At 35.7% G+C, this 22,867-nt stretch overlaps 1 protein-coding gene and 1 long non-coding RNA gene across 5 annotated transcripts in view; one reads left to right on the top strand and one right to left on the bottom strand.

Annotated features, from left to right (window-relative positions):
• Positions 1-22,867, top strand: part of LOC126759599 (zwei Ig domain protein zig-8) — a 596,656-nt gene that overhangs the window by 421,439 nt on the left and 152,350 nt on the right. The gene's annotated exons all lie outside the window — the stretch shown is intronic.
• LOC126759603 (uncharacterized) overlaps positions 1-22,867 on the bottom strand; it is a 236,870-nt gene that overhangs the window by 101,518 nt on the left and 112,485 nt on the right. The window lies entirely within an intron of this gene.

The raw sequence follows: 22,867 nt of genomic DNA, 5'->3' as shown, positions 1-22,867 counted from the left end.
TGAAGAAAGTATCTTTAAGACGATTGTTTTTTTAATTTCTTCTTCCTCTACATTGTCATTATAATGTGATATTTTTACCATAGACAAATTATAATTATCAAAAGTGACCTGCTTTTTCGAAGCTGCTGACTACTAGCGCCCATTTGTTTTGGTGCTTGACCGCGATGTCTGTGAATTATTGCGTATGGTACGTAGAAAAGCTTGGAAAAAGTTCAGACAGTATCCCGTATCGAAGTTGCTAGAAAAGTTGAGTTGCGAACCGTAGCAACGAAATATGGAATTTACAATCCTACAAGACCGTTATTACATAGGAACTTAAATCAAATTGTTGCTTGTCTAATCCCATTCAAAGAACAGATGAGAGAAAGCTTTAACACTACATCTCTATTTTAACACGTTGGTTGTCAGTTCATCATCGGTGATCATGACAAAAACTATCCTCTGGTGCCAATGTATCACCGGTGATACACGCATATGTAGGTCAAAACGTAATATGTATTTTTTTCTTGGCACCTGGGGGTAGACTTTTGTCGTGATTACCAGTGATACACTGGCAGCCAATGTATTAAAAACAGCGATAACATCCGAGAAATGTTTGGTTTAAATTTGGAGCTTTTATGAGGTTCAGTAGTCATGATATGGGATACAGTATAGAAATCAAATAATATTAAAATAGCTTTAGTGTTTATCATAATAAAAATTAATTCTTCATCTCGTTATGTTTTAGAGCCATAAAATGGCTAAGCCTGGCAAGACTACCTAGCTATTGAGCTTACATATATTGCTTAGAAATATTTATATTTCAAATCAGTTTTTTCTTTTGTCCCTCTGTATATGTAGTATATAGTATTTTAAGAATATAAGCATGGATGCCAATATATACAAATTTGAAGGAAAAAATTGGTTAGGGGGTATTTAAGCCTGTATATTATTTACATCATTTTAAAAGCCTTTGGATAGGCTAGCTGATTTATTTTGATTCATCAGGGATTACATGGGTTTACGGGTTTCAAAAAATCGAATTTCCTGATTATGTTATTAAATTCTACAACATCTCTAGAATATTTTCAAGTTGATCCGAGTAATAGTTTCGGAGATACAGCCTTGAGATCTTGTGCGCTCGAGGCTAGCTAGGCTAAGTACGCCGTCTTTAAACACGTTTTTCTCGAAACTGTGAATTTGAAGTCGGTTGGCAGGATTTCTCGAGAACTACTCAATCGAACTTCATGAAATTTTACACAGGTCTTTGAGGTACAATTCTTAAAGACATGGACAATGGATTTCTCTTTTTCAATTAAAATTTTTGTTTTGGTCGCGAAATTTTCAATGAAATTTTAATTTTTTTTTTTTAAATGTCTGCCAAAAATCAAATTTTCAGCTTTTTTCCTTCGTCGAAGTTCTAAGTTAAGGTTTTAACTAAAATACGTATTTTTTCACTTTAGATGATCTTGTAAGGAGTTATTATACAAACACGAGCTCATCTTTTCCGATGGGTCACCGGCAATGGCGTCGCAATGTCAGAGATTAAACTATTTTTTTTCCAAAAATTTCGGAATTTCTTTCTTAACAGTGTGTGTTTGTAACAATAAAAAATTCTAATAAAATCTTTCATTTTTTATATGAGAAAAAAGTTGTTGAGAAAAACCTGTTTTTTACCCGAGAAAACGCATGTAACTCTAATGAAACTGACCAGCTTAAGTATATTTAATGTGTGGAAAATCAGTATATTCAGACCACTCAGGTCACGCCAGTCAATTATGTAAAACTTTGTTAAAAATTTTCTGTAAGTAAAACATTACATAAAAGACAAATGCCGAAACCACAGTAAAATACAAAAAAACTGACTATAAACTCTTCAAGTGCTTCTACTTAATAATAAGTTACTACAATGTCTATGAATTTATGATTATATTATCCCAAATGCAGACTCTAATAATACCACATCACAACACTATTGAATTCAGACACGCGGTCAGTATTTATTTTTGTATTCTATTCGCGTAAAAAATTATGTATTCTTTGTACACTTAGCAACGCAAATTCATCATTTGCCTTAGTAGATAAAATGTGCTAATACCTACTTCTTTCAACTTAAAAAAATTATTCATGTCTGCTGCAAAGAATTTCTAAATGCCCCTAGCTCCAATACAAATGTCCATACAAGAGGCTATCGCATTACTTCCACTAAGCTGAAAGCTGAGCTACCATATCAGCGGGGCCACAAATCATGTACTTAAAAATAAATAAATACCGACTTGATAGGCGTAGAAGTAAAATTTAAAAAAGGTCAATTGGCTGCGTCCTTGAAAAAAAAAAATGTAAATATATGCAGGCATTTGAAAAAGAAAAAATTCAAGCTAAAAGATAAAACCTTAGTGTATACGGGGAAAAAATGAAATTTATCTAAAGCAGAGAAGAAGAATGTAGAATAAAAATGTCGCCTGCTATTTATACTGACGAAAAATGACGCTAGCGCCGCCCCAACCGCACGCTGTCGCGTTGATAACGTGCTTGATTTAGAAAACCGAAAACGGGAGTCATAATGAGTATAATAAATTGAGACAGCTAAAAAATTTATTTAAGATGCACGGCTACTTAGCAACGCTTAGTTTATTGTAGGGTGATATTATATTACTCATACGCCCTGCTGAACACGACAATGAATGCGGAGTTAGCTTGAGCAAATATTATTTAGGTGGTTTGGCAGCAAAGCCAAGGAAAAAATAATGTTTGGCAATAATTGGATTAAAAGTGGCGAGAAACTTATATTTGTCATGACGCAGCCGCGGTCAACATTTAAATGCGTAGGTTTCAAATAAAGAACCGATGAGATTTTCCAAATGGTAAAAAATCACCCGATATTAACTGCAGACATTTTCATATTTGTCATGACGTAAAAATAAATAATATATATAAAATTAATTTTCATAAATATAATTTAATTGTGAACAACATACTGCAAAGCTTCATTTCTTTAAATATTTTTTTAATGCTTTACAATTCCGTTTTGTTACTCAACAAGTTGTAAGCCTCTTATAAGCTACTTTCGTTTCAACTTTGGCAGAGGAATTGTAACAAATAATTTTTTGTAACTGAGTCTGCAGTGCATCAATGAGAGAAAAGTAACAATGGGTTTTGGTGAAAAATAAAAATAATTTATCTCTATTAAATATCTCTATTTTATTGTACTTTAATTTGAAAATAATAATTAATTAAAAATATTTTGTATAATGTAAAAAAATTTTAATTTCTATTGAGCATCAAACTAGCCACAAAATTTATGAGCAAAGAAAATTTAAATTCCTCTTGAAAGTCAACAATCTTTTTTAACCGTAGTTACTTTCTGTAAGAGACAAACCTGCATTATGAGAAGCTCAGACTAATTTTTTTTAAACCTATATTATGACTAAGTTTTCATAAAATACGTTCAATGGGTAATTGGTTCACTATTTTGGGGTATTTTTCCAGTCATACATTGTGCGCCAATTTCTAAAACTATAACTGAACTTTTAGCTTATATCTCAGCCAATGTTATCCAAGTTTCATTCCGTTATGTATGGTATGGCATTTTCTTTGGAGAATGTATAGAGACAATATGAGGAGTGTGATTGCCGTCATATAGTCTTGGGCTTGCTTACGGTTTTAAATTGTTTAGTCGAAAAAGTATTTTCGTATTTCAAACTTCTACTATCAAACTTCTTCCATGGGAGACGAAGCCTTTTCTGTTGATCAGTTCTAGCAGTTTTTTCGAAAAATATATTCCTTAAACTTCAATATCATCAGCTGTTCAGTTCATAATGAATAATTTTCAATCCCACCAAACACTCAGCATAACCCTTTGAGGCGACAGTCTTGGCTTTGCGACCATTTGTTGAGCTCCACCACGCTTGGACCAAGATCTTTTTTGCACATTATTGTCGTATTTGATCCACTTTTCATCTTCTGTTACCATTTGCTTCGGAATTGGTACGATTTCATTTCGTTTCAGCAAAGAATCGCAGATGTTAATTGGGTCCATTCAATTTTTCACAGACGATTTATGTGGTACCCAAACATAGAGCTACTTTTTGTAGCCTACCCTTTTTGAATGGTTCAAAACTTTTGATGATTAATGCTAAGTTACTTAACGATAGGTCGACCAGAGCGTGGTGCATCTTTCACATCGAAATTTCCAGAACGGAAGCGAGTGAACTATTGTTGTGCTAGAGGAACTGATACAGCATCGTCTTCGTGGACTTCACAAATTTTATTTGTCGCTTGCGTGGCATTCTTCCCCTTTTATACAAAAATTTAAAAATATAGCAAATTTCTTCATTATTCTCACTCGTTTTTGAACAGCTGTAACTTTTCAACTTCTCCGAATTGAATTTTTTTTTTTGGTTTCTGGTTATATGAAGCTTAAAATGTCACCTTTCCAGCGCTGTATGACACAATGTGATTGACAGCATTGAATATATATGACTGAAAAGACTTTCTCGACTACCCAATGTATCCTTCAAATCGTATGTGTATCGCAGAAAATTTACTAAGAGGGCATCTGAGCAGCAAACCTTCGTGCGCTTTGGCTTTTTGTACCTTACTTAACAAGAAATATAGTAGCCTAAATAAGAACTGACGGTATAAATTCCTGAAAATTAGTTAAAATCAAGTTTCCTTTTAAGCTCCTTATTCTTCCTTAAAATTATTTGAAAGTAATGCTAGAACTTTTTGTTGCCTACTGATCGTTTCTCGTAGCTTACATAAAGTCAGTTTTACCTCTCCTAAGGATTTCCTTAATATTCGCTGCATAAAAAAATAAAATTTTTTCCATATTTCAAATGTAGACAAAACTAAAAACATGTTTTATAAATGAATTCATCCAAGGGAATTATTTTAACGAGATATTGAGCTTCAAAACTAGCCCAACCTTGATTATTCACTTCGCCTAGAAGGCGTTATATACGTTTTCTGAAAATTTGTGTGTTTTTTAACTTTTTCTACGATTTTGACAAAATTACAAACGGTATTCAAGATCTATAAAATGGTTGTGGCTTCCAAAACATTTCGGTATGTTTAGTAACAAGCATGTTTAATTTTTTTTTAATTTTTATCGATCAGTTTTAGCTTTTTTAAATCGTGTTATTGCATTAAGTAAAACCTTTTTTTGGTTTCAAGATATAACTTAAGTCCCTTTTACTTCTGAATATATGTACATTCTTCTATTATTTTTTTGCTAACAATTTTTTTTATGTTAATCATCCTTCACATACATATAATGCAACGAAGTGATTTTATGTCAATTATTTTTACATTTATCAATATTTGCCATGTAAAATGGCACTGAAGTTTACAACATAATTTAGCATTTAAATATGTCAGCATGTGCACTTAATGTCGTGAATCCTTTGATTATCTTCCGCCGGCGACTGAAACGCAAACATAGCACAGTATAAAATCGTTTAAGGCCACATATACTTAAACACACATACAAGCCCTTAATATCGGCTTACCTACACACACACATACTACATTCGGTATATATACATGTATGTGTAATGACAGAGTTATTTTATCGCATGCTTCTCAACCGGAAAGCAAACAGGGAAACGAAAGGATTACCATTTCAACAAACATTCAGTAAATGCACCCTCTGCGCTTGTCTTCTACTAACCACCACCGCGTTGCTAGCATTCAGCGCTGCGGCAGTATGCTCTTTGGTGTGCCTGGCATTTGAGCGACTTATCCTTGCCGGCTTCGACTCAAGTCATCTTTTAGCATTTACACCAAATGTCTTTTGCCGCTAAGGATGTATTATACATTTCCGTGTATCCTTTTAAAGCAATTGAGGGCGACAACAACAACGCTCCGAACGACATCGACACTTTCGGCGATCAGCGCAATAAAATACAGCTGTGTATGCGTATGTATGTAAGTGTATGTGACATTATTTACTTACACAATGAAATAAATATTAAATTACATTTTGTGGCAGCACTTAAACTGCGCTTTTATATCGCCATTTCAAGCACGTTCGTATGTGTTTGTGCAACTAATCCAGTAGTTCTTTGCTCTTCTATGTATATCTGCATACAGCTACAAGCAAATATTTGTGGTTGTTTTTTAAGCATTGCCTTACTCGATACCAGCCTGTAAACTTGTAAAAGTACATTAGTCGAATATACATACATATATATTCCCTTAATGCATTTCCACATCCGCTGTAATAGGCCTCTCTTACCAATTCGCGCAGTTTGTCGACAGTGAATGTTTGTACGCCGCATATTAAGATAGCATTAAAGAACCAGCTTGAATATTAGTTGTGTTATATATTTGCTTGTCCCACCGTATTATATTTTTATATATTTGAAGTGAAGATGATGGTTAGATAGCATTTAGAGTTGATATATGAGAAGTTTGACATATGAATTCATGTTATTAGTAAGTTTTAAAAATGGTTTTGGAAACGGTAACCCTTTTTCAGGTTTTAAAAGCTTAACAGTGTAGTATGAAATAATATATTTTTAGCTTTCGTGTAGGCCTAGATAACATTTTGTGGCTTTTAAAATAGTACCCGTTTTCTCTACTATAAAGAAAACGTATTTATATTAATATTGTGAAGGAAAGCCTACCACTAAACGAGAGCTTAATATCGATTTTTTGTAAAACTGCCTTTATCTTTATAAAAAATTAATATCAATCTTTAATAATGCTGCCCAAAGATTCAAAACCTTAAATATTTGCTTAGTACGATACATATAAATAATAAACATTTGACATTAGAATTCTAGCAAGTCTCACTAAAAGTTGGTGGAATCTATGCCAAAGCGCGTAAAAATGGTCATAGACGAAAAGGGAGGCCATACAAAATATTAAAATTTTGTTATACTTTTGTTATTTTATAAACTTTTAATTAATTTAAGAAATGGGTCAAATAAGCTATGACATTGAAAAAATCAGTATTTTTCTTTTAAGTTGAATGAATATGAAACCTTTTGCGAATTTAATAAAATTTAAGCGCTGTGTTATTCCTTCAATATCCACTAAAACAACTGCGTTTTTATTTTATTGCTATCTTTTTTAGTTAAAAAGTTATACTTATTAATTTTTGAAAATATAAGGTGGGTCAAATAAGCTGTGAGCCACTGTAAGTATTTAGAAGGACGAAATTTTGGTATTTAAAAAAAATTGACTAAAAGGAATTTCAACTGTTAAAAAATTTAATAATATTTATGAAAATAATATTTTTAAAACAAAGGTAGGTATAAGCCCATCGGGCTCAATTAGACTTGAGAGCCATTTTGAACACTATTCGTAGTTGATCTGCGTTTCGCCTTCTCTCTCAAACCATTTTGAGGTTTATGAAACTACTTATGTCCGAAGCTTAGTGGAAATCCATTCAAATTTGGTGTTGGAAGTGTTTTGTGTCGGATCTGTTAGCTGGCATTTGAAAAGTGGAAGATTGTTTCCTTGTTCCCTCACTCCTCAAAATATCGATGAATCCCATTTAATGTTCCCCAAATGGCCAGTGCCCTGTTGTGGTAGCTGTTATTCCGTAAATACTTTTTCTTGACCTATTTAATAAATCATTTGTTCTTTTCCTGTCATATGTTGGCCATAATTGTTTAGTTATGACGCATTTTGTAATGTTTTTCCACCTGTTGTTTGCAATTTGCTGAAATTGTCTATTGATCTCTCCTTTTATCGATCCTAGCGGGCTTGGTATTAGCTCCGCCTCGGATTCATTGAGGAAAGCTCCTGCCTTTGCCAACTCGTCAGCTTTTTCGTTACCGAAAAAGTTCCTGTGTCCGGGAACCCAGATCAAGTTTAGCTGGAGCTTCTCTTTTATTGAGCTTAGTGCTCTCTTGCAGCTGTGAACTATACTGGAATTTTTTTTTTAAAACAAAAGTGCGGCATAAGCCAGACAGAGCAATCATTCGTAGTTGAATTGCTGTACTGCATATAAGCCAAATAAGCACCGAAGATAGTGGAAAGCAAAAAGTTAAAGTTACTGGCGAAACAGTAATCAACTCAACCTCAAAATTACGATGAACTTAAAATCACTCATACACAACAAAGAACTTTTGATTCTAATAAATCAGAATTCATCGTGGATATGTGATAACCCAATGGCTAGAAAAATTTATTAATCTATTGGACCGCATAGTTTTGACCGATTATTTTAAAAAGTGAAACTCATCAGCAAGCTATATAGACTCTACACGAAAGAGTAGTTGGAACAACTAAGGGATTATAGGCCTCTAAGGAAAAGCACTTAAAAGTTATGTATTACTATTGGTCTAATCTAAGTACATGCATATTAGGTCAGTTGAAAAGTCTCCAATATACCACAGTAGAACATGAACAGGTGTCACTTTCGGGGATCATTCGATGATAATTTCTTCCCAGCGAGTATTCAATAAAATTTAATCCATGCGCATTCAAACTGCACACGCCATAATCTTGCAAACCGACCGTTGGGACCATGTTTCAATTACTGTCACATACGATGCGAAAATTCGGATTTATTGAACAGTCGAAAAGTCTTTTCGTTTTTCTAATGAAACTTCATTCAACATATATATTTTTTTAATATCTATAATAAAATTTATTTAACCAAATAGTTTTTGATATTTTTTCGCTAGAGACATTACTTTATCAGTGTAAAACTTTTCTGGTTTCTCGGCGAAAAACAGCGACAAGGAATTTTCACAGGCTTGAAACCAACTTTTCTCCATTAAGGGTGTTCTGCATTGACCGAAAGAAATGGCAGTCCGATGGTGCAAAGTCAGAGCTATATGGTGGATACATCTACACTTTCCAGCCAAGCTCTCTCAGTTTCTACCGAATCATCAGAAATGTGTGTGGTCTAGCGTTGTCCTGATGGAAGACGAAGCTCTTTCTGTTGATCAATTCTGGCTGTTTTTTGCTTACTCCAATCTCATCAGTTGTTGACAGTAAAATGTAGAATCAATCGTTCGACTAGGCTGAAGCAGCTCATAGTGGATGATTCCTTTCCAATCCCACCAAACACTCAGCATAACCTTTCGAGGCGTCAATTCTGGCTTTGCGACCATTTGTTGAGCTTCAACACGCTTGGACCATGATCTTTTTCTCACATGTTTTCGTATTTGATCCACTTTTCCTCTCCTGTTACCATTCGCTTCAGAAATTGTTCGACTTCACCCGAATTTTCATAGAGCCAGCCTTTTTAAATGGTTCAAAATCGTTTGATGATGAATGCGGTGTCACGGCTGCTTATGTGACGGTCGTGGTCAATATTTTCCACCACCAGAGCGAGGTGCATTTTTCACATCGATATTTCCAGAACGGAAGTGAACGAACCATTGTTTGCACTTGTGTCAAACAAGTTCACTTCATGGTCATCCACAATTATTTAGTAGACTTTATTGGTGCTTTCGTCGGCCACAACTTCGTTTTGGCGTTCACTGCCTTCACTGTCTTCGGTTGTCATCTCGCAACGTCTGACCTTAGCTTACCAATCTTTGATGGTTTATTTTCCTGGGGCAGTGCCCAGAAACCCGCCATCAATCAGCACGCGAAATTCCTTTTAATGATTTTATTCTAAGTAACAAAAATTTCTTCACTCAAAATGACATAATTTATAAACTAACAAATCGACAGCTGTGAAATTTATACATGCGCCTTTTGAAGGTTAGGGTTAAATAATACGCATATTCTTGTTGAGCCATCTTATGATGTTGACATGTGTCAGGCCTTATCAATTGACCAGTTCTGTAGTAAAATTTTCTTCCTTGAGTACGTAGCATCAAATATAGTTTTTAGAAGCTTAGAATGATATCAAAATCCTCTTTATATTTCAAATTTTATATGATTCTGACAGTCTTTGAAGTATAATTTTCACACTAAATTTTTCAACACATTGAACAAAATCCATTTGAAACATACATACATATGTAATAGAGCTAAAAGTTACACAATATTATCACTGCAAATGAAAAAACAAACAATGCAGCGGCTAAATTTCTAAGCCAGAGTGTCACTGCTTATGTAAAAAAAATCGCATGAATTATTACAGCACAAAATGAATAGTAGCAGCTTTTAAATTTCGACCTCCAACCTTTTCTCGATTCTTTGAAGTTTTTAGTGTTTGCTTTGGTTGACAAAAAGATAGCAAAATATATGTGTTGCTGCATTTGAAACTTAAAAACATACCAAAATCTCTGCTGACAGTTATTTATGGCAGTACCGGTGTGCCAAATTCAAAACGTCTACAAATATATATAACATGCCAATGTAGATGTGTGTGTTTTCCATAGAAAAGAAATACAAAAATTTTAGGTCACTACTACCTAACCTCTACAGCACATAACTGCACATAGAATCCTTTCAAACTAAGTGTTATTTTTCTTAAACCACATTCTTAGTTATTGCCTTTTAATTACATCGCTTTCCACATACTGTCCTTCGTTTTGGCTTGAAAGCATTTTTCTCTCTGATTTATCATGTTTAGTTAATGACTATTCTCTGGCCTGCCTTGCTGCTGCAAGTACGTTCGAAAACATAAAGTGGGTAAACACAGTAATATTTTTTTCTCTGCTTTCGTATATGCACCCTTTCGATATGACCTAAATTCTGCTATCTACGAAATATCAGCCATTCTTCTCTGCCTTTTGCCCGCCAGTCTTTCCATTAAATTTTTCCTCCTTTATACCTACATAATATTCCGTAATTTTATATCAATTTTTATTTATTTCACCATTTTTCGTAGGCACCTGCCGTTTATGCAGCTCTCACACTCACTCACACATACACACAGAGAGCTGATGTTATATCAACGGCACTTTTAAAATTTAATTTCCTCAGGTACTCACTTTTCGTACTTTTTTTTGTTTTTACAACAAGGACCTGTGCTTGTGTACTTGTACAAGTGAGTACTTATATGTACATATGTATATATCAGTCTATGTGAGTAACTGTGTGTTTGCCCATATGTAGCAGCATATGCACGTCTGTCTTTGTAGTATTTGAGCTAGCGCTTGTAAACATGCCCATTTCACTTCATTGCAGTTCCGTTAGCGCAGCAATTCTGTTGGCGCTGCACTGTGCTTCTGTGCACTTGTCCACGGCAAGCTATCAGCTTTTGAAGAGCACAAATAACATTTTCTCAATTTCAAATAAAATACTTGCCAACGTCATGGCACTTCATGCAGACGTTGATGGCAAGTAGCAGCCACACACACAAAAATACAAGAAAAGCAACAACAAATATCAAGTAGTGTGAACACCTGCTGGCGGTAACTTACAACGCTGTCACCAGTGCGGTCCCTCCCCACTCCAATTACGCTTAACCGGGTGCAGCTCTATCGTTGCTCTTCATACTCTCACTTTCTTAGTGCCACAACCTGCAAGTGATGCCACTTAGCGATTGCAGTTTCTTGCACTTTTTTATACACACACATATATGTATATATATAAGTATGTATATATATAAGATACCTCAATATCTTAGCTGTTGGCTCCTGCTAACTTAACAACAACAACAGGAAGCGTTCCAACGTCCAACAACGAATAATGTTTCCAGACGTACAAAGTACTTGTGAGTATGCGGCGAGGGCTATGAAAAATGTGTCACGTGGCTTTCACTTTCTTCATCCCTTCAGGTATTAGGAGGAATTTTGATAGCATCAGGCGGTGTTATCTTATCATATTTAGTGAAAGTTCTACCTTTCACCACCTCATTTTACAATGTTAAAATGAGAAATATCGGATCATCATAACCACGACTAGTGCTCAGATACAATTTTAGAATGAGAGGAATGATATAGAAGGGTTTGCTGTAGAAATAAGAAAATATCGGAAACAATAGGCATACGATTAGGTTCGAAATTTATTGATTTGAATTAAATCAAAAAAATTGGCAATCAGAATTAAATAAAGGGATTCTTTTATGGACTAAAAAAGGAATTATTTGATATTCTTTTTCTTAATTGGCGTAGACACCGCTTACTCGATTATAGCCGAGTTAACAACAGCGCGCCAGTCGTTTCTCCTTTTCGCTACGTGGCGCCAATTGGATATTCCAAGCGTAGCCTGGTCCTTCTCCACCTGGTCCTTTCAACGGAGTGGAGGTCTTCCTCTTCCTCTGCTTCCCGCGGCGGGTACTGCATCGAATACTTTCAGAGCTGGAGTGTTTTCGTCCATTCGGACAAAATGACCTAGCCAGCGTAGCCGCTGTCTTTTAATTCGCTGAACTATGTCAATGTCGTCGTTTATCTCGTACAGCTCATCGTTTAATTATTTGAAATTAAGCACTGAAAATTATTTAAATTATCTATAACTTGCTTTTGGTGAATTGAATATTGTATGGTTCTGTAATTTAAAAAACAGTGATGAATAAAAAATATTGCAAAATTGGATAATTTAGCTTCGAATTGCTTCAGCATCCACCATATTCTTCCGATTTAACCTATCACAGCACTCTTTAAGAACTCAATCTCCTATTGTAAAGCAAAACAAAATTGATACGTCAAAAATGACATCAATAATTTCAAAGATAGAAAATTCTATGGAATTTACTAACTCAACGATATTCCGGCTCAATGCTTTCGCTTTGATTAAATATGCCTTCCAACCAATCTGTCGAAGCTCGTTTAACAGCCTAGACCGCTTTTCTGACTTATCTCACACAAAGTTAATAATGAAATAAAATGTTATGGTTATTGACATTCAATTTTCCTGATAAAATTCAGTTTGTTCAAATAAAGTGAAGGTTCGAGATGAAAAACACTTCTGTAGAAAAAGGGTTCCCCGTCAACAAAAAGTAAGTCAGAGGAATTGATTATATGGTACATGTGGCAGAAATATTAATAGCAGGGAGAATTTCAGTTTATAAATTAAAGTCGCACATTTTTACTAACAAATCTAAATAATGCCAGGTTGTTCAATAAGTCCTGTCGTTTGATAAGAAAAACACAATTTTATGATTCAAAATACACTTTATTATTTAGTACAATCTCCGCGAACATTAATACACTTGCTCCAACGACCCTCCAATCCGTGGATCCTATCCCTGAAGTGAGAATCCGGAAGGTCTGCAAAATAGGTCATAACGACAGAACTAATTGTTGAACCAGTCTGCTTGTTAATCCACAGACGAAATTCCTCTCACATCCCAAAAAACTGATACCATAACCCTCATGGGAGATTTCCGAACACGAACTCGTTTCGAAGCCGAACAGCCAGCTTCACACCACTCTTTAGCTTCTTGTTTCGAATCAGAATCATGCTGATAGACCCAAGTCTTATCCGTAGTGATGAATCGACGCACAAAATCCACTTTATCCTTTTTAAAACGCTCCAAATTTTGCTGAAAAAGTCGCAATCGAATATGTTTTTGTTCCATAATGCTACGTGTAGAGCCTCTACTAAAGCTCTCTCAGTCAATCGACGAACTTCCAAAGCCATGTCTTGTATTTTGGCTACGATTTTGGCATTGATGCGCTTTTTGGACGTCCTGCACGTGGATCGTCTTTAAGCAGCAACCCATCTTTCTACTGTTCTACTGTTCTGTTCACTTTTAACATTCGTTTGTGAATTTCTTTTGGTGCTACACCTTCCAAAAATAAGAATTTTGCCACTGCACGATATTAAATTTTTTCCATTATAAAAAAATACTGTGACACGGTGACACTAAATGGCTTGTAAACAAAGAATAGAAATTAAATTAAATAAAGAGTGCACCAACAAAAAAACAAAAAAATTGTGTAAATGCTTTCCGAAAGACGTTCAAAGATCTCAGATATTTCAACGTTACCTTTTGGCTGGTAGCACTTCTTTTAAACAACATGTCAGATTTCTCAGTTACAGTCAACAGGACGTTGTCATAGGTCCCTATTTCGAAAAACCTTAAGTCATAATTTTTCTGAAAGTTAACAACCTTTTCAAAATATTAATAAAAACTTGTGACGTCTAATTGACGTTTTTGGTTGGGAAATGTCATTTTATTTTCACAGTAATAACATTAACAAATATACTTGTATATTGGATAAAATAAGATATTTTTAAAGCCAATAAAAATTTACATAGTTAAAAAATATTAAATATTTGCATGCAAATGCTTAAATTGAGTATCCTCCATCCTCCAAGCCTCCATGCCAACCCATTGATTTAATTAGAAAAGGTCGAGAGCTCAAGTCACCTACATTTAATTGCAAAGTTTTTGTGTCATTTACCAACAACAAGCAATTTGCGGCATAGCTGTACAATATGTAACATATCCGACATAATTTCCTTAAACAGATGCAAGCAGTGGCAATGGTCTGCATTGTGCTATAAAATACACACATATTTTTTATTTGTACTTGAGTGTGTATGTGTGTATTTAGCAATTAATACACAACAACATCTGCTGTTTATATATATGCGAAAGTATGAATATGTACAGACATATATTTTATGGTAATTCACATTTTGCTGTGACACCCAGGACGTATGAGTAACATATGGAGGAAAATGTACGATGATTAAGAACCGGAAATGTGGAAATTTGTGTCACATGGCGTTAGTTTATAGTGATTACTCAGTCAAGCCTTTAAAGGATTGTGTATGCTTTGAATGTTTCAGTTAAGTCTTTGCTCACTTTAGGGGTGTTCTTATGGTTTTGGTTAGTGTTATGTTAATAAAAGTTTATAAATTAATTTGGCTCACTTGTTTCAACTTTAGTACTACTAATTAAAATGCTTATATTATAATATATCATCAGTTATATTTAATTTTATATTTCTTAACTAGAAAATTTAGCTTTGAGTTGAGATTCCATAAGAACTTTCTTGTTTCTCAGCATCCTTTTCGTGTCCTTTCTTATTAGACTAGGGTAGATAACTTTTGAAATCACAAAAAAAAACAGTACAATGAAAGCAATCGGAAATGAAAGATCAAATAACAAATATTAAATGAAAGATAATTTACGCGTGATCTGAATTAGGAAAAGGATGGGAAGGGTCGAGGTTGAAGGGTTAAAAACTGTTTACTTCGATTTCAGCAAAACTAAGAGTCGTATGGAAAAAATTGTGTGCCATCTTTGTAGATAGTGAAAATACCTATGTACACCTTTTGTGTGCAAACTTTTTTTTCATATAAAGTAAAATAAACTAATTTTTGGGTTTTTTATTTTTGTCTTCAACAAAATTATTTTTTCTTTCAGGAAATTTGATAAGCCAATTTCCTTATGTGTTTTTTTTTATTTAAAATATTAATTTTTTTTGCTTATTTTACTTTTATATAAAAAAAAAACTAAATTTTCTGTCAAAAGATTTCAAGTCAAACGAAATATGCAGAAAATAAAGTTGTGGTTGTTTTTCGAAATTCACACTGGGTGCACCCTCAATAGAGCACCATGCTTATCAATAATTTCTTTCTTCGTGAATTTTTGTTCTTTAACTACTCAGATACTCACACACTCTAATAATATTTGTGATTAAATTTTCTACTATGAGTCATATTTCCTAACTCTGAAGATTGGAAAAAAATTTACAGTTTAAAAAATAATAATTATGAACACCGAAAGTGAGAACACCCCTAACTACAAATAACGCTAAAATGCAAATTACATTCAGTTGAATGAGTTAAGTTGATGTGTAGTTGTAAACTAGCTAATTCTTCGAAAATGTCAGGGAAATATATAACAGCAAGTGTATACACAAACCCACTACAACTACACAAACACGTGCATGCAAATATAAGTGCTGCGCTGCCTACAATTGTTAATTGCCACTGTTTGATGGCAATAGTTGTGCTGAAATGGTTAGCAGCAAAGGAAAGTCCAGAAGAAAATAGTTTTTAATGAAAAACTATGTGGAACGTGTGTGCTGCGCAACAAAGCAATAATATGACGAATGACATACACAAGCGGCGACAACTGCCGACGAGCGACGAATAATGATGAGTGCATTTGTAAGTGTCATCTACGCTTTTTGTTTACACACACCGACATTTATTATTTGCCATTGTTGCTATTATTGTTGTTATTGTGTCACACAACAAACGGTAGTTATTTATTTAGTTGAAAGCATAGCAGTGTTGTTGACAGAAATCATTGCAACAAGCACGTCATTGTTGCTACTGTGATGCGTGAGTGAGAGTTTTGTTAGTTTATATTAATTGTATGTGGATTTTACACTTCCGCTAAAACGCTCAAACACACGCCGCAGCCAGCGTCCACAACATATAGAAAAGCAAGATTTGTACATGCGCAACTAGAAACAGCTAGCGCCAGACAAGCGCTCCTGTTTGTTAGGTTTTATGACTGTAGAGACGATAATGCATATTTGTGTGCCGGTGTGCGTGCGTATGTGTGTGTGTGTGTGTGACCAGTCGAGTGTGTGCGTTGAAGTGCCTGTCACACGTGTAATCGTAAAAATAAAGTTAATTTGTATGCCTGACTATTCTTGCAGCAACCGTGCTGTCATATTATACTGTGTCCAATGTGCCCCTAAAAGCATGCTATACATTTTATATGTGCCTGTTATCTGTTTGTGTTTTGCTTGAAACTTTATGACATTCTGCAACATTTTATCACTTTTCGGACATAAAATGTAAACTTAGCTGCTCTACACATATACACTTATACTTATATACTCACATATAAATATATGTATCTCCTAGCAAATAAACTATGTATATCTGTGTTGTGTACGCACTTGTTTTTGCGTAGAATTGCTTTGCGGATGTGAGCTATATATGTACAAGGTGTCAGAAGCGTTGTTAACACGTCTATACCGGCATTTTTGTACATACATACACACCTACAATTGCATACACTTGTAGTTCCATGGTTGTATGGCACAGTTGTCACGCGTTTCCGTTGAAATTCTGTTGCAACAGTTTGTACCGCAATTTCATTTATATAGTAAAGCAGCTGCTTGTTATGTCACGCATGCAGATTAAATTGATTAAAGTAATACAGTTAACCGAAAATGAAAATTTACCGTCATTCAGTTGAACAAATGTTATTGAAATAAAATTGGCAAAGGAAGTATTTACATATGTATATCCTGAATTGTGGGCAAAAGACGATACTCACATATGAAAATAATAATTCAATGTGTGAGGAATAATCAAGAAAATCATAGGTGACTTAAAACTTTCGACAACTGGTTAATTATAAATTTAAAAGAGATAAAAAACACAAATTTACTTAAGAAATTAGTGAATGACCTCTGTAATCCATACATATTTTAACAAGCAATTCAATAAATTTGGACTCTATATCTTTCCTAGCCATTGAAAGTTTCATGTTCAGAAACATTCGAATTGAACAGAAGTTTTCCTATCAAATGTTTTTTCTTTCTCAGGTGATAGCGTGGAGGCAATGAACTATATCACCAAAAACTTCTTGCATATTCAACCAGTTTCATTTCTTACTTAAATTGAATTTTTAATTCAGTTGATGAAGTATTCAAGGATTTGATTAACATGAAGAACGTGATGAGCTCCAGATGGGTGGAACTACGTAACGATTGTTTCTAAATAGCTAAGTTTTTTGTTACTATTTTTATAAAATAACCTTTATGCTGCTTGCCTAAGAAATATACCATATATAAAAAACTATGCTAAAATTATGTAAGTTTTCCAAAATTTCTGCAGTACGAAAGGGTGCTCATAGGAAATTTTGTTACTCTTTTCTTCAACTACATCTTTGAAAAAAAGCCACTGTGTCGTAGAGTATACTCCTGGTGCCTTTTTTCTGCTCAGAGGGGTCGAAGCTCGAGCGGATGGTGGGAGGATGAAGTTTTTTTTAAAGAGCTCTTCGTTAAACTTAGTTTTAGGCTGCCGAACCAATGAAAGGCTCATCAGGCAGAAGCGATCACCATTAGCACAGACAATACTATCATTGAGTTCGCTCACTGTGCCCCCAAAGTTCGTCAAAAATGTTCTAATCGCACTATCAACAACATCAAGGTCCTTCATTACCTGTCTCGTTTAGATAGTCGGTTAGCTATAGTCGGTTCGCTGGAAACTGTAAGAGCTGGTGATTGGGAACATGCTGGGTTTATATTGTCCTCTAACGTTTTAGCGCTAGACTCAAAGACGTCGCATGAAATAATCAGGCGTTTGTGGATGACCAGTTTCTTTGCGATTTCGAGATTTCCCTGACCTATTTTTAGTCTTAGAAAAGTTCATCTTGTTTTAGTCGAAGGAGTTCTTACTGAACAGTGTCCAATAAGCTTCTTGTCGGTCGAAAATTGTTACAGTTCTATGTATGAAGATGGGTCGAAACATCCTGGCATATTCTTCTCTATCAGACTAAGCTCAAAACAGCTCACAGTGATACTTTCGACGAAACAGTAGGAATAACCGAAACTAATATCACTATTTGCCTTAACATATATATGATAGACCCTAAGAATTGTGTCGATTTATGAGAGTATTTATGATCAATATACAGAGTATGTCCGGAAACTAATAGGAATGAGGCGATTTAAAAAAATTTGTTGAACTAATCGTTACAAATCTTTAAAAACTTTCAAAATAGGCTCTTCTGCGTCGATACAGCGCTGCCAGCGCAATTTCCAAGCATTGCAGGCGTCACGGAAGACATTTTCCGGAATAGTCATAAAAGTCGAGGTGCACTCTGTTTGGATTGCCTCTGTCGTCTCAACAAAAAACTCAGAAGATTGCCTCTTTATTTATTTAAACACGTCGCGCGAAAACGTTTGTCTTGACCCTCCAGGTGCAAGGAGAGAACTGACAAACCGCTCGTTCGTTAACTAGGAATGCCCTCTACCGAAACCTGTCGGTCCTATATTTTCACCACTACGTTGCAGAAACTACTCTTGATGGCTTTTTCTGTATATATACTAACGAAGAATATGTGGACGTGTGAAATCACTGGATATTAGACGCAGTAAGATTTTTTACCGGATGGGTCAAAGGTAAGGAATGTTAGAGCGGGGAGTTTTCTATAAAGAGTTCTCTATCGAGGTTAGGTTTTGACTGACTGCAGTGGCTAAAATTAAGGTAACTGTAGACGTAGTGCTCTAAAGGACAGCTTTTTTCAAGGAGGTAAAAATTAATCCGGTATCAGAGTATTAAAACTAGCATTGAGTTCGAGTATAGGAGCGTTTGTCCACATCTATTTATCAATATCATCAGGGTCAACATTTGTGAAATTAAAACGTTGTGACGTTGTACAGTCTTGTTTTAAAAGCGAAAGAGTACCTCAAGAATATTTCTATGCCTCTATAATTCACTTTAAATAACAAATAAAATATATATAAAATCAATAATAAAGTGGCCACAATATCATGCTGTTCTTATTCGGAGCAACAAGATTTTTCCTATTGAATTTTTAAAGCAAAACCGCTTCCACGACCTTGAGTACCCAAAAATATACATAGCGCAGAGGAGAAATGCACACAACAGGATCTCCACATACAAATATGCATGTCTGTGTTGTCAGCTTTTGAAACAGTCATTCATTGTAATCTGCTTAAAAATTCAACTGACAACATCAGTCAGCGCATACTAATAAATCATAACCGAATTCCTGTTTTTTTTTGGTCGCCCACTAAGTTAAACGCTTAAACAAAGACCCAAAATAAAAGCGGAGAATCAACAAACACTTGCAAAAAAGATGAATATATGCAGCTACATAAATCAGTGGGGGATGTGGATATTTAGCAGCACAATGCGCGTTGCACACACACATAGAAAGTAATGGTAACATATGAATCCACAAAATATTCTGCTCAACTATGTCATGCATATGAGCAAACCCCTCTCCTCTTTGCAGCAAGTAAAAAAGTATAAAAAGCATAAGAGGAAAGGCATGGTAACCCAGAAAGAAAAAGATGTCACCTTTTTCTCTTGTATGGTACTATTGAGCACTCGGCGGATTTGTGGCAGTAAGACCTTGTATATCCCGTAGTGGAGAGCAAAATCCGTCTAAGTGATTCCTAGGTAAAACTTTCTAAAATACAATACCATGAGAAGCTAGTTCACATTTTCGACTGGGTTGCGGCTACGGTTCTGAATATTCGCTACTACATACAAGGATACCAATCAGTGGCTTGGGATGAGTGTGTGTGTGTGACATGCCACTCAGCTTCTTCACCTCGGCCCAGCTCTGCTGCTTTGACTAATTTTTTCACTTGTCGCCGTGTGATAAATTGTATAAACATACGTATGCCAAAAACATAGTGTGTGTTGCCAGCGCGTGGTGTGTTGTGGGGCAAGTGTGGCAGACAGCGTTTGCAACTGAAACGTTTGCCGCTTTTCGCATACAAAAAAGGACATTAAAATTTTCTTTGTAACCGGAGAGTTTTTCGACACTGTCTAGTGCATAGTAAATTTCGGCTGCTTTCAACTTTGTTCCTCCACTCTTCCACTCCTCCACTCCGCCGCTTAAGCTTGTGAAAATGTCATGCACACCACTGGCGAATGGGTGCATTCGCTTAATACCGTTAGAGTAGTTCGTTTGAAGTACAACTGCTAAAATGTTAGTTTGTGAAGAAGGATCTGGCTTCGGATTACAGATCTCAAGTGCATACATAATCACCCAGAGACTTTTGTGTTACGCAGCTGCCACTGGAACGCTCGAAACTTTGCATGACTGTGTCTCTCTCACAAAGCCTCAGTTTGTTTATTTGCTTATGTTGGTGGAAAAAATTGAATTGTTTTCTTTTAGGCGCATAACTGATGAAAAAGTTTCCGAAACTCACACAAAATGTTTTATTTTTGAACTGACTACAGCAACTGCGTTCGTTGGAAGCTATCACGCGCAGCTTTTTTGCCTTTCAAAAAAAAAAAGATTTTATTATTAATGTTCCTCAGTTTTAATGCAGCAATTTATCAAACTTTTTAACGCACCTAAGAATTATGCAACGGGGTGCAATAAATGCACAGGCCTATATGATAGCCTGTTGAAATTTGCATACAGTTGCAATACATATTTGGAAAAATGAAGCTCCACTTTTTTATAGACAATTATTATTTTATATCTGGTAGGGTTTTCTATTGGAGTATGGCAAATAAGATTACGAAGATAATGACGAAAATTCTTGAACTACTACAAAGTGTAGCTGTTATTCTTTCTTATACCGAACTCAACTGGCCAATTTAAAGTTTTTCCAACATGAACAAGGTCTTTTAACCCTGTCATGTGACGAGCTGAGTCGATTTAGTCATGTCGGTCTAACCGTCCGTCCTTACACGGCTGAAGTAGCTTCGCTGTCCGGAAATTACGCTTTGGCGGAGTTACTTTTCGGACAGAAATGGATCTCTAATCGGAATGACTGGGAGTGTGGTGATTGGAGTAGTTCGTGGCTGCCCGCAGGGTTCTATCTGTGGTCTTTTCTGTGGTTGTACTTATGCAGACGACTTTATTCTTCTGGTAGAAGGTCGCACACGGTCTGATCTATAGCGGGCGGGAGGACATCTTTTGGAAATTATAAATACTTGGGGTTTAGGTGTGGGGTGGACATATTGATGAAGAAAATGGTGACAATGCTGCTTAAGAGCAGATTTCAGAAGCATGAAGCATTCAGGGCTGAGTGATGATCTCCTGAAAGAGGGATATCTATGAACCAGAAGGCTTCTAGATGATAGGGTCAGGTGTAGGTGGCAAGCCGTTGGTCTTAGCGGCCGAGTGACGTATGAGTACATTCGGGTTTTGTTGAGGGTAACCGAAAATTTAGATTTTGTCTGAGTCAGGGTTTTCTGCCTACGGGGCATAGACTTCCTAATGCATTTTTGCATCAGAAGGATCTATCTGATAGGTCGGGTTATTTTTGTGAGGAGGAGGTAGAGGAAAAGGTGCATACAATTGCAGAATATCCGATGCACTCGGACATTAGGAATCTTTGTGGTATGGGGATTAGCTGGACCGATGGACGTTAAGATATTAGTGGTGTCATCTCCACCAGTCGGAATGCCGAATAGTTAGGGTCGTTTGCGCGAGACTTGTTTAGGCGGTGAAGGCATTTAACTGGAAATTACGGTTAGTTTTTTGTATGAGTGGTGTGTATGGAGTGCAGCCCCTGGTCACCAGTTCAGAGCAGTACGGAAGATCAACTTGTAGTAGTTTAGGCTAAGAGGTCTGACCGGAGACTTAATCTGGCACCACAGGGAGCAGGAACCCTTGAAGTTCGCTCCAACATGCTCCTGCAGACTGGCTCCTCGGGGAAAATCGTGGTGATTAAAATCCGAATGCACTTTGTTAGTTAAATGTGGAGTTTCATTGCAACCGGGTGCAGGACCCAAAATATGGCAGAGGTTTTTAACGGGCCTCGGACACTACCAAGGTAGTAAGTGTGTTCATTCTACACTGAAAATTGGTACTGGAAATGCCTGGCATTTTCAGCGCGCTGACCAACACATTGATTCGATCCGCTGTGCTTTTGAGCGCCGTGGAATAAGGCTGTGGCCAGAAGGTACCCACGTTAAACACACCGGACGTTGGCCGTTCTTCCGTTCTAGCGACCATTAGTCCGTATATATGCGAACTAGTAGCATAATTTTTGAGATATGGACCTGAAATTTTTCACCCGAACTTTCTTCACCAAGAAACTGCTTATTTTTCGAAAAAACCGATATCGGACTACAATAACAAACTATACAAACTGAACGATTGGAATAAAGTGTATGCATGGAAAGCATTGGCACTTCGCTTTCATCAAATTTGACATGAGTTATTGTACATATATTAGAAATTATTCAGATCGAGTTAATATGTTATATAGCTGCTAAGGAAACTGAGAGAACATAGTTTTAGTAAGGAAACTTTTGTATTTATGAAGCGTTAAGTTCGACTGTACCGGAACTATAATACGGAAGTTAGCGTTTTCTTGTTGATGTTAGTATTGATTGTAAGATAGACGAAATTGTCTAAGACTCTAAAGTCATGACT

The sequence above is a fragment of the Bactrocera neohumeralis genome, chromosome 5, assembly GCF_024586455.1.
Source record: "Bactrocera neohumeralis isolate Rockhampton chromosome 5, APGP_CSIRO_Bneo_wtdbg2-racon-allhic-juicebox.fasta_v2, whole genome shotgun sequence".
Taxonomy (NCBI): Eukaryota; Metazoa; Arthropoda; class Insecta; order Diptera; family Tephritidae; genus Bactrocera; species Bactrocera neohumeralis.
The sequence above is the reverse complement of the archived record's forward strand: the minus strand, read 5'-3'. Positions and strand labels throughout refer to the sequence as shown.